Source organism: Lissotriton vulgaris, chromosome 8 (assembly GCF_964263255.1).
Source record: "Lissotriton vulgaris chromosome 8, aLisVul1.2, whole genome shotgun sequence".
NCBI classification, from domain to species: domain Eukaryota; kingdom Metazoa; phylum Chordata; class Amphibia; order Caudata; family Salamandridae; genus Lissotriton; species Lissotriton vulgaris.
Genome location: NC_141696.1, coordinates 40,003,921 through 40,017,250, shown reverse-complemented (window position 1 = coordinate 40,017,250; position 13,330 = coordinate 40,003,921). Strand labels below are relative to the sequence as shown.

The 13,330-nt window shown below is 47.4% G+C and overlaps 1 protein-coding gene across 1 annotated transcript in view; it reads left to right on the top strand.

Moving 5' to 3' along the window:
• Positions 1 to 13,330, top strand: part of LOC147693339 (transient receptor potential cation channel subfamily M member 2-like) — a 1,947,553-nt gene that overhangs the window by 176,713 nt on the left and 1,757,510 nt on the right. The gene's annotated exons all lie outside the window — the stretch shown is intronic.

The following is a 13,330-nucleotide window of genomic DNA, read 5'->3' as shown; positions in this document are numbered from 1 at the left end:
AGTGTATTGAATGGGAATGTTGTTTTATTGGATACCCTGTCCCTGCTAAGAATATTGCTTCTGAGTCAGGCCCCCCAACTGATGATAAGCTTCCATTGCTTACAAACCTGATCCCTGAGTTAGAAAAGCTGCTCAGATCAATTCTTTCCCCGATAGAGGATAGAATTGCTAAGCTCTCTGATCGCCTAGACCACTTTGAGCAGGCAACGTTAGACAACTTCTTTTCCACAAAATCATTGATTAAAACAAACGCTAGGATGGACGTAAGTGTCAAGCACCAGGGTAATACCAATCATACAACCCAAGACAAGGGAAAAAGGACACAAACTAATCCCCTATTACCATCCAAGTCAGGTAGTGCATCTGTAAACAGAACTTCCAATCCTACTGAAGTAGTACATCTAGGCTCTGCTCCATATTCCCCTAATACTGTGAATCCAGTCCAGTCTGTGGTGCTCCAACCAGCAATAATACCAGTTCCTCCTTCTGTAGTTGGGTCAGGGGTTAACGTATGTTGCACAGTGGGTAAAGCTAATGCACCTACCCAACCAACCAACAACCAGATGGTGTCAAACAAACCTGTAGTAGGGCTAGGGGTTAATGTATGTTCCTCAGCGGGTAAAGTTACAGCACCTACCCAACCTACTAACAACCAGTTGCTACTAAACAAACCTGTACCCCGCCCTGTTTCTACAGTTCCCAATCCGATCCCACCACCCTTGATAAAGCCACCACATAGGAAACCCCCAGTGAACCTTACTCCAGACTCTTTCCCTTACGTAGCCGTTCTCATAAATGTTCCACCTCTATCTGTAGGACAGAGAGAAACCTTCCAGATGCTTAAAAATAAGATCATGCACTGGTTAAGGGAGAATCGTCCTCTCCCTGGAGACGTCGATGGGTTAATCTTAGGGGTTAGGAGAATAGATTGGATAGGGTACACAACTAAAAGTCTGGGAGGGGATTGTATTGTGGTTAACTTTCAAGATCCAAGGGTGGCTGGATGGATAACTAGACAGGGATGGGGCACAAACAAGGGAGGTATTGGAATTGTCGATCTCACCTTTTTTTATCCCCGCCCAACCAGTGTATTGACTAGCCTGCTTAATGAACCCATTAATCATCCCACCCTACCTTTGCCAATTATTCCTACATCAGCTCCACCTCCACTGTTCCAAAACTATACTACATGTATGAATTATAAACCTCCTGTCAGATGGCAGGATCAGAGTTGGGGTTGTTGACAAACTGTGCACGATTCGTGCAGTAGTATCGGAGGGTGTACCAACGAATCTATAGGGAGCTGTGATGATTATGATGATATTGCGGGTACAAACACAACTGTTGAGAAAACTGGAAATGGGAGTTACACTGTGGCGGGAGGCGATGGGATAGCAAATACAAATGCTAGTGTTGGGGAATTATCCATACCAACAGCATACGCCATCGGTTGTGTGAAGGTCGCCAATACTGCTGAAAACCCAATGGCTCCCCAACCATGTCCCAAAACTAGCAATTCCGGTGGGATCGAGCTCAGCTCTGGTATGTTTTTATCCTGGAATGTTGCTGGGTTGGGTAGTAAGCTAGTCTCCCAATCTTGGGTAGAATTCATCAATGGGTTCGATGTATGTTGTTTCCAAGAAACTTGGGCTTGTGAACCCGTCTTTCTCTGTGGCTATTTAAACTTCTTTATACCAGCCACCAAAGGTGGAAGAGGTCGACCAATGGGAGGTCTTACTGTCTGGATAAGGCAGAATTTGGGCATCTCTATTAAAATGCTGTATTTGGGAATTAGCAATCTGCAACTGCTAAGAATCTCATCAGAAAAGGGGGTTTTAATGGACTTGTATAATGTTTATGCAAGAGGGAGTAACTCAGCTAACTCTTCCACTCTAGAGGCGCTGTCTGCTGCCTTAGAAACCAAGTCGCAAGATAGCAGGGTAATAGTTCTGTGCCTCCGTGCAAGTCTTCTTGGAGGACTCCAGTATGTGGAAGGGGAGGGAGGAGAGATCAATGGGACACAAGGTGCCCGTTCTTTTGTATTGCTAACACTCCCAGGAGGGGGTTCATTCACAGAGCTGACAGCTTCAGCTGCAATGGGAAGCAAGGAGTCTCCTCTGCTGAAACCGAAAGCAAACAGACACACTTTTGGTTTTAACAGAGGAAACCCCTCGCCTCCCACGGCAGCTGAAGCTGTCAGCTCTTTGAATTAACCCCCTCCTGGGAGAGTTAGCTCTTCCCATAACGGAGACAAAGTTTCTGTTGTGCCGGCTCCGGCTGCTGTTGGGGGAGAGGCTGCCTGGATTAGCTTTGATGCATTCACTGTCTTGTGTGGGGGGTGGCTGTCAATCCTGAATGTGTTGCTTTGGTGTTTGATTCTTTGGCTCACTGTGCAATGGGGTGGATTATAATATCTGCTGAATCTCCATCATATATTGACATTGAGGGGGTGATTGTCTCCCCTTTCTCCCTTGTCACATTGTTGATGGATCGTTAAATTGCTATCCCCAAATTTCTGTGCCCTACTGCCACAACTTCTCAAGTGTGGTACAATATTGCTCCCTACTTGGACACCTGAACAACCTTCTTACTCTAACATTCGATACGCAGATACAGTTATGTTGAAAGGCTTTGGGGCCCTCCCATATCAGTCTGTTCTGGCTGGTGGAGAATTCACTACCAAGCCCATTGTAATTAGATGAGTCACATAAGTAGTATAGCAATTTAACAGGAATAGGGCTATGCTAAAAAAATGTCCATAGGACATCTGGCTTGGCACTGCCCCTTTCTGCATTCTTTCTTGGGACCACTTCCCTTGTTCAAGTAGTAGCTGTACAAGTTGATGCATAACCTCTCAACTTAGGTGTTTTGAGCTGTGTAATAAGCAGTGACGGCTAGTGAACTTTTAAAGTAGTGAGGCGTACTGAATTTAGGTACACAGCTTAGGGAAGGGAATTCCCCACAACGCTCGTTCGTGCACCGGGGCCCAACGGAGGGGGCATGAGTAACTGCTCCAGATAATCCATAGTTTCCTAATCAGAGCAGAACCATCTCTGGAATACGTGAATCATTCACGTGATCCAGAGATGGTTCTGCTCTGATTAGGAAACTATGGATTATCTGAAGCAGTTACTCATGCCCCCTTTGTCGGGCCCTGGCCCCAAGGCCGGCTTCTATTACCTAAAAATATCACTGCAGTGCCCCAAGCGCCTATCACGGGCAGCATGACGGGAGGGGGTCATGGGGGGGAGTAGGGGTTCACAGGGAGGGTGTTGAATTTAATTTTGCCCGTGAAGACTGGATTACGAACCCATGAGCCACGTGGCTCAGGGACCAGGCACCAAATCAGCATCTGGACAGGCCCAGCCTGCCTTTAAGGCCCTGCGGCGACAGGGGCAGCTGGAGAGCCTGAGGCCGGGAACACCCGATCCCGCTCGTGCCGTCCTGGGACCAGTAGCACACTGCTGGTCTGGATGCGAGGCCCAAGTACGTGAAGGGCGCTGTGCTGCTCCGCCGGGGCAGCGTTGGGACCGGTGCCACCACCACCTACCACAGGGTTCGGCTGGAGGCCTGAGAGGGAACATCAGTAGCGGCCGGGGTGCTGGCCCTTCCCATCGGGACTTCACCGCACCTGACGCTGTTGTAAAACCGAGTCGGCAACTGGCTGTACTGTGGTAAAGACCGGCCTGCTGTATTATATATGGGCTACAAAGTGACCCACAGACTTCAATAAAGCCCCGGGGAATGGCACACAATGGACCTGGTAGGTGCTGCATGGGGCTATCGGAAGATGCCCTGCTTAGCCCCAGACCTCTTCGACACTATTAGTGTGCAATGCACGTTAGGCCGACCCTTTAATCTTATGTTTCAGCACAGTTTAAGTTAATTTAAATAAATTTAAAAAAGAAAAACTTACCTTGCCTCCGGGCCGGACTCCTGTGTTGCGCCTCCCGCTCTCTGAAAACAGAAAACAGTAACAGGCAGCCTCCCTCCTTCCCCTAAGCCAATCACAACGCTGCAATGGAAGCGTTGTGATTGGATAGGCGCCGTCCTTACAGGCGTCTTAGGGGAGGCTGTTTTTTTCATGCAGGCTGTGCTCCAGCCTACATGAAGAAAGTGGAGAGTGCTATGACTGGTTTGGCCGGCCCTGGGGCCGGCCAAACAGTCAGTGCCCATAACTTTGGGCTAGCCACTCCTCCCTGAACCGCCCACCTGCCCGCCCACAACCCGGAACTCAGGCATACCCTTCTGCTTTCTCGCAGTGCGAGAAGCAGAAACGTAAAATGGTATTTATACCATTTTACGTTTCTGCTTCTCGCACTTCGAGAGAGCAGTGGGGCAACGCCCCAATGCCCACGCTGTGGAACCGCCACTGGTAATAAGCCTCTGTCATTTCACTACACCCACTCACAAACCTGCAGTTTACTAAACACTCTTATTGTATTGAATGGTATTTGCTGAATATACACAGAAAGTGCGCGTGGCGGTCGAGTCGAGAAATTTCTGTCAGGTGGTAGGGGGCCCAACATCTAAAAAAATTCAGCCGGGGGGTCTCAACCTACGAAAGTTTGAATACCTCTACATTAAAGTAAAGAAGAACAAAACATTCTTGGTGAAACACTGGGCAAATATACACATATTAAAATATATAAAAGCATTCCAATAAATAGAGATAAAAACCAAGTAAAACAGTTAAAAAGTAAAAATATCAGAGTGGCAATTCCTAGATTACACAAGGAATAGAAATAGTTTTGTCCTTATCAGGGACAGCAGCATAGGGAATTTAGTGACACTCTTTGTTATTTGCGGGGCTCTGGCTCTTAATAATAGCTCTACACATATGCCACATTGCGAGCAAATATCTTGAGGTTACAAAAACAAATAATGGACTGGTCTCATATTTTAGTAACCTGTAGACCTCTGTGTAATCTCTTATTCCTAGGTTTTTACATAGCCCGTTGTCATTGTCTAAATATAAACAGTCACGTGACCGGACCTCAATCCACACGGCTTTCCGCGTTTGATTCCGGAGACTCCGTTATTCTAAAGTACAGGCGTTTTGAGGAACCCAAACTGACCGTAAAATTGATTGCTGCCATTTTTCGGCGTGGTTACAACGCTGCCATTCCCAACGTGTTCACAGCGTTCTTCATCTATCGCTTTCTCTTCGTGGACCCTTCAACTCCTCGCCGGCCCCGCATCGCTGTTTGGCCTCAGAAGAACTTCGGGGGAATTTGTGCAGTATCCAAGGGCGCTGGTAAGACTTGCAGGGCTGCGAGCAGTGTGGTCAGGGACTCCATATCCCAGGAGTCCCTGATAGCCCGGCAGCAAACACCTGGGCCGCTCTCCCTGCAAGCCCCGCCCCTTCACCTACGGACCTAAAAGCCCTTGCTTCCACCGCCTCTCTGGGACCCTCTAACCGAATACCTGCTGTCCGTTTGTGGTTGCAGCTTTCTCTTCGTGGACCCTTCAACTCCTCGCCGGACCCGCTCCGCGGGTCCTGCATCGCTGTTTGGCCTCAGAAGAACTTTGGGGGAATTTGTGCAGTATCCAAGGGCGCTGGTAAGACTTGCAGGGCTGCGAGCAGTGTGGTCAGGGACTCCATATCCCAGGAGTCCCTGATAGCCCGGCAGCAAACACCTGGGCCGCTCTCCCTGCAAGCCCCGCCCCTTCACCTACGGACCTAAAAGCCCTTGCTTCCACCGCCTCTCTGGGACCCTCTAACCGAATACCTGCTGTCCGTTTGTGGTTGCAGCTTTCTCTTCGTGGACCCTTCAACTCCTCGCCGGACCCGCTCCGCGGGTCCCGCATCGCTGTTTGGCCTCAGAAGAACTTCGGGGGAATTTGTGCAGTATCCAAGTGCGCTGGTAAGACTTGCAGGGCTGCGAGCAGTGTGGTCAGGGACTCCATATCCCAGGAGTCCCTGATAGCCCGGCAGCAAACACCTGGGCCGCTCTCCCTGCAAGCCCCGCCCCTTCACCTACGGACCTAAAAGCCCTTGCTTCCACCGCCTCTCTGGGACCCTCTAACCGAATACCTGCTGTCCGTTTGTGGTTGCAGCTTTCTCTTTGTGGACCCTTCAACTCCTCGCCGGACCCGCTCCGCGGGTCCCGCATCGCTGTTTGGCCTCAGAAGAACTTCGGGGGAATTTGTGCAGTATCCAAGGGCGCTGGTAAGGCTTGCAGGGCTGTGAGCAATGTGGTCAGGGACTCCATATCCCAGGAGTCCCTGATAGCCCAGCAGCAAACACCTGGGCCGCTCTCCCTGCAAGCCCCGCCCCTTCACCAATTACACTTTCTATATACTAACTCTTGATCCACCGCTGCGCGGGAGCGCGCGGGAGCTTGCCGGGAGAAGCCCGGGACAAGGGCGGGACCGTCTGTGGCCGGCAGGGGCCGAAGGAGGCCGGGCTGGGCAATTCCCCTGATATTTGTCTACTGGCGCACTCCATAGTAAGTGATATCTAACTATTGTACTTTGCTGGCGCATAACAGTGCAATGTCTGCCTCCACAAGTAGTGTCAGTCCGCCAACTCCACCGGTTGTGACTGGCCCATTGGCAATTGGTCCACTGGATACATTTGTTTTCAATCGTTCATCTCTATCCATTGACAAAGAGATATCACTGGCTGAGAAGCGCGCTGAGCGCAGACTATCGATTGAACTACTTAAAAACATTACGGACAAGCACTCTACTCAAACATATCCCACCTTGGTAACACCATTATCCTCGGTAAATCTCCCAGTCATAAACGAGCAATTTGAGGTACCCATAAATGTTGCGGATAAAGACAATGCTACTGAACTGATCTTATCCAGTGGGAGTGATATTAACCCTACGCTGCTTCTTGGTCCAGGTGCCCAGGCTGTCTTGGTTCAACCCAAGCACGGATCTAAAAGGAAAAGAACTACTGTACCGAGAAAATGTAAATTTGTTGTGAAACCCCCACAAAAGCATAGGAAGTTACATAAAACTATGTGTACTAGAGAGGTTGCCATTGAAGCAAGTTGTAGCACAGAAAGTGTATTGAATGGGAATGTTGTTTTATTGGATAGCCCTGTCCCTGCTAAGAATATTGCTTCTGAGTCAGGCCCCCCAACTGATGATAAGCTTCCATTGCTTACAAACCTGATCCCTGAGTTAGAAAAGCTGCTCAGATCAATTCTTTCCCCGATAGAGGATAGAATTGCTAAGCTCTCTGATCGCCTAGACCACTTTGAGCAGGCAACGTTAGACAACTTCTTTTCCACAAAATCATTGATTAAAACAAACGCTAGGATGGACGTAAGTGTCAAGCACCAGGGTAATACCAATCATACAACCCAAGACAAGGGAAAAAGGACACAAACTAATCCCCTATTACCATCCAAGTCAGGTAGTGCATCTGTAAACAGAACTTCCAATCCTACTGAAGTAGTACATCTAGGCTCTGCTCCATATCCCCCTAATACTGTGAATCCAGTCCAGTCTGTGGTGCTCCAACCAGCAATAATACCAGTTCCTCCTTCTGTAGTTGGGTCAGGGGTTAACGTATGTTGCACAGTGGGTAAAGCTAATGCACCTACCCAACCAACCAACAACCAGATGGTGTCAAACAAACCTGTAGTAGGGCTAGGGGTTAATGTATGTTCCTCAGCGGGTAAAGTTACAGCACCTACCCAACCTACTAACAACCAGTTGCTACTAAACAAACCTGTACCCCGCCCTGTTTCTACAGTTCCCAATCCGATCCCACCACCCTTGATAAAGCCACCACATAGGAAACCCCCAGTGAACCTTACTCCAGACTCTTTCCCTTACGTAGCCGTTCTCATAAATGTTCCACCTCTATCTGTAGGACAGAGAGAAACCTTCCAGATGCTTAAAAATAAGATCATGCACTGGTTAAGGGAGAATCGTCCTCTCCCTGGAGACGTCGATGGGTTAATCTTAGGGGTTAGGAGAATAGATTGGATAGGGTACACAACTAAAAGTCTGGGAGGGGATTGTATTGTGGTTAACTTTCAAGATCCAAGGGTGGCTGGATGGATAACTAGACAGGGATGGGGCACAAACAAGGGAGGTATTGGAATTGTCGATCTCATCTTTTTTTTATCCCCGCCCAACCAGTGTATTGACTAGCCTGCTTAATGAACCCATTAATCATCCCACCCTACCTTTGCCAATTATTCCTACATCAGCTCCACCTCCACTGTTCCAAAACTATACTACATGTATGAATTATAACCCTCCTGTCAGATGGCAGGATCAGAGTTGGGGTTGTTGACAAACTGTGCACGATTCGTGCAGTAGTATCGGAGGGTGTACCAACGAATCTATAGGGAGCTGTGATGATTATGATGATATTGCGGGAACAAACACAACTGTTGAGAAAACTGGAAATGGGAGTTTCACTGTGGCGGGAGGCGATGGGATAGCAAATACAAATGCTAGTGTTGGGGAATTATCCATACCAACAGCAAACGCCATCGGTTGTGTGAAGGTCGCCAATACTGCTGAAAACCCAATGGCTCCCCAACCATGTCCCAAAACTAGCAATTCCGGTGGGATCGAGCTCAGCTCTGGTATGTTTTTATCCTGGAATGTTGCTGGGTTGGGTAGTAAGCTAGTCTCCCAATCTTGGGTAGAATTCATCAATGGGTTCGATGTATGTTGTTTCCAAGAAACTTGGGCTTGTGAACCCGTCTTTCTCTGTGGCTATTTAAACTTCTTTATACCAGCCACCAAAGGTGGAAGAGGTCGACCAATGGGAGGTCTTACTGTCTGGATAAGGCAGAATTTGGGCATCTCTATTAAAATGCTGTATTTGGGAATTAGCAATCTGCAACTGCTAAGAATCTCATCAGAAAAGGGGGTTTTAATGGACTTGTATAATGTTTATGCAAGAGGGAGTAACTCAGCTAACTCTTCCACTCTAGAGGCGCTGTCTGCTGCCTTAGAAACCAAGTCGCAAGATAGCAGGGTAATAGTAGCTGGGGATCTTAATAGGACTTTTGAACCCCTTGACTGTACAAATGACCCCCTAGGGAAGGAGGAGGATAATCTTTGGGGAGTACCACCTTTAACTCTAAATCCCATCACAAGGTGGACAAAGGATATCCTGTTATTAAATGCTATTTGTATGGAGCACGGTTTAAGAGCCCTGAATGGGAGAACCCCAGGGGACAAAGAGGGTAGTTGTACTTTTGATAACGGCAACAGTAGGAGCAGAATCGATTACGTAATATGTAGTCTCCAGCTGTGGCAGGGGGTTATTGATATGGCAATTAATCCTAGAATTGAAAGTGATCACAACCCCCTTTGTGTGACCCATAGGTGGTGGAATGTTGGACCTGAAAACTTGCATTTAAGGAATGACCAGATCCCAGTTATGACTAATGATGGACGTAGGCTAAAATGGCCAAGGGTACTGGCAAATAATGAAACAATGACCTACATTAACCTTGTGGTGGATAATGTAATTTCTGCCATGGAGGTGGTAGATTCCACAACTCCAGGGGCTAGGGACATCACTGATATCCATAATAAGCTATTTTCCCTCCTAAAACCATGTTTTCTGACCAAGATGAAAAAAGGGAGGAAAAACGCGGATGTTGGTAGATGGTACAATTGCCAGTGTAGATCCGCACGATTGGAATTGGGCCAAGCCATTAGAATTAGGGATAATGTTGCAATTAGAGTGGCAAGGAAAGCGTACAAATTAGCCATTTCTCGGGCAAAGAGGAAATGGGACGAAGATCATTGGGCTGAATTAAAAGGGGCTTCTAGTAGCAGGGATTCCAGGCTCTTTTGGAAAATCATCAAGTGGGGTAGAGGAGGTAGCCCCGCAAGACCCGATAACAACGTAGCCGAAGAAGCCTGGGTTGAGTACTTCAGACCACAATATGCTGAAGTTATGCAACCCGGGGTGGGGGAGGGCATATTGCCAGTCTTTGCAGCTGACAATTTGTTCACCCACAAAGAAGTTGAGAATGCTATTAGCTCGGTAAAATGCGGGAGAGCACCAGGGTTAGATGGGATTCCCCCGGATATTTTCAAACATGACATGAAGAGGTGGGTGAAGTATATTTTTCTGTTAGGAAATGCCCTAGCCAAGGGGGGGGGGGTGGTTCCCGAGTTATGGAAAGGAGCAATTATTATTCCCATTTATAAAAAGGGAGATTGTTCACTCCCCGCCAACTACAGGCCCATAAGTTTGATAGCAACTGTGCAAAAAGTAATGGAGAGAATGGTTACAAATCAACTTATGGACTGGGTGGATGATAATAACGCTCTCTCGCCATTCCAGGCAGGATTCAGGCGAGCGATCAGCACTATTGACCAGGTCTTCTGCTTTACTATACTGCGGTGGAAGACGGTCTTACTTGGTAGGGGCTGCCTGTATGTCGCATTTGTCGACCTACGGGCGGCGTTTGACTTGGTCCCCAGGTTCAAGTTATGGCTGGTCCTGCAAAAACTGGGGATTCCTGTTGAACTGCTCACCCTGATCATGCGTCTGCATGAATCTAACTTTGCAAGAGTACAGTGGGGTGGGAATGGCGAGTCCACTCCGGACTTCCCGGTGGAAAGGGGGGTCCAACAAGGCTGTGCCATGGCACCCTTACTGTTCTCATTATTTATTAATGGGATTGTTGAGCGAATGTTGGAAGCAAGCGTAGATGCTCCATCGCTAGCGGACGTCAGAGTCCCGATCCTGATGTTCGCTGACAACACCCTGATCATGTCAAAAACCCCTGTAGGGCTACAACGTGCATTAAATATATTTGATGCTTTCTGCAAAGAGCACGGCCTAGAAGTAAATGTGGGGAAGACGAAACTAATGGCCTTCTCCCCACGTCGTAAAACTTATCCTAAGGTAACCCTGAATAATAGCAAGCTAGAGACTGTCAAAGAGTTTGTATATTTAGGGGTACAGATAGCAGAGGGCCCTGGTTGGTCACATCACTTGGAAAAAACGGCCCTAAAACATCAACAACTATCAGGAGCATTGCGGGGGGAACATCGAAAATCTAAGACGAAACCGATCAAACCTGCTCTTATGGTTTATGACGCCAAGGTCTTAGGCGCGACCTTATACGGTGCAGAGTTATGGGCTTGGGACAATCTCTCGACTTTACAGACATCTGAGAACAAGTTTCTCAGAGGGATTACAGGCCTCCCACAGAGCACCCCCCTATTGCCATTGTTTCTGGAGTTGGGTAGACGTCCCATTAGTGATAGAGCGCGATTGCGCCCTGTCCTCTATTGGAGACATCTATGGACAACCCCTGAGATTAGGCAATATGCTGAGGGTTTCCTTTCGATAATCAAGGAAGATAACTTCCACAAGATAAAGTGGCTAAAAAACTTAAGGTCCATGTTATTTAATCTTGGGTTCTCCAACCTTTGGACCAATCCACTTGGGGAGGTCTTCCCTAGTAAGGAAGCCCTCAAATTACAATACTGGAACTGGGTGGGCAGTAATTTGTTGAGAGGTGTTAGGTCTGACTCTATGGCGGGTCGCTTCCTGGAGACTAAAATCTATCCTATTTTAGAAAATTATTGGGATACGATTACGGTCCCAATGGATAGGAAGCTAGTCTTTCAGGTTAGATCTGGTTCTATTCCCCTAAAAAAACTAACCGCAGGTTGGCAGAGGTCGACCAACACATTATGCCCAGTATGCGAAACAGCTGAGGAAAGCCTAGGCCACTTTCTATTTGCCTGCAAAGCCTATTCTTCACCTAGGAGGGTATGGCTTACACCTGTATGTAAGAACCTCGGGACACGAGATAGTGCTGTGGCACTAAGAATTTTGTGCACTTCAACTCAGGAGTCGATAGTTATTGGGGTAGCTAAATATCTGGGGTGGGCCTGGGCAATCAGGCGGCGATTTCTGGGAGGGTCCAGTTAATCATGTTTTTAGATAAAATCCAAATTTATTGTGTCATATATGTAAATCTTTTTATATAGGTATTGTATGAGCTTGCACAAATGTTTACACAAATTTGTATTTGTCAAATGATATGTTTTTATTTTTGTCATGTTCAATTTTATGCTGTGCTTTTATGAGAATTTATCTCGAATAAAGCTTGTACAAACAAACATAGCTGGAGCACCCATTTGGCCCTTGATCTACTATAGGCCGGGCAGAAGAGAAGAACATGAAGGTCTGTCTCTTTGATCGACCTACTCACTGAGCAGTCCAGCTTGGTGCTTCCCTTCCAATTATTTGTAAAAGCTCTAAGGGGAAGCACCCCATGTCTGAATTGCAGGAATAATATCTTAGCAAGAAGAGGTTGGATATTATTTAACTCAGGTTCTAACTTATACTGTGATTTAACATCCAAAATGTTATAGGTAAGGGAGCTAGTGTTAGTACTCTGGAGGAGTTGAGATAGATTATAGTCTTTAACCCCATCACTGCGGCTGCTATTCCGCCGCAGTGCTAAGTGGGCGGGGCGGAAGAGCGGCGGGCGCATGCTGGTGACAGAACCGCTCCGTCACCAGCCGCGGTTGCGCTGTGCTCATGACGGAGCGATTCCGGTATCCGTATCGCGCAGGTGTTCCGAGCGGGCCGTGACGGAACCGCTCCGTCATCAGCACAGCGCGACCGCGGCTGATGACGGAGTGGTTCCGTCACCAGCAGAGGAGCGATTAATAATATGCTTCAAGGTTTATTTTAAGTAAAGGAGCAAGTTTCCTCAGGAGAGGACCACAGGGTTGTCAGCCCCAGTAAATTGCATCTGGATCTGATATACGATAACCAGGTTAAGTTCCTGGTTCCAAAAAGGGAAAGTACATCCTTCAATTCTTCCCTGTAATCAGAGAGCTCAGGCGTGCTCCATAAACAGTGCCAAAATAAAAGCGGGCTGGAAGCATTTAGTTCACTTATCGGCCAATCCCAAGATCCATCCTCAAGGGTGTTAAATGAGTACTCTTCAGTAGATTCAAAAGTTGTCTAAGGAAAGAGTTCTCTGTTGTTGCAAGTACATTCGGACAACAAGGACCCCAAAGTTCAGCACCATATAGGGAGGCTCCCCTAGCCTGAGTTTTTAATATTTCAATGGGAGGACCTACGTTTTGGGAGCAGCCTCAGTAAACTTTGAGAATGCCCTCGATGGCTTATGTGAGTTTCAGATTTGCTTTCTTTACTTGAGTTCCCCAATTCATTTCATCATTAAGGTTGAGACCCAAGTAATTAAAGGTAGATACCCTTTCCAGGGGCTTTCCATTCATTAGTGGCTACCGGCAGTTTGTAGTTTTTGCATTTAAAACCATGTATTTTGTGTTTTGGATATTGATTTCTAAGTCCCTATTCTTACAGAATTTGCAAAACTCCTCTAAAACC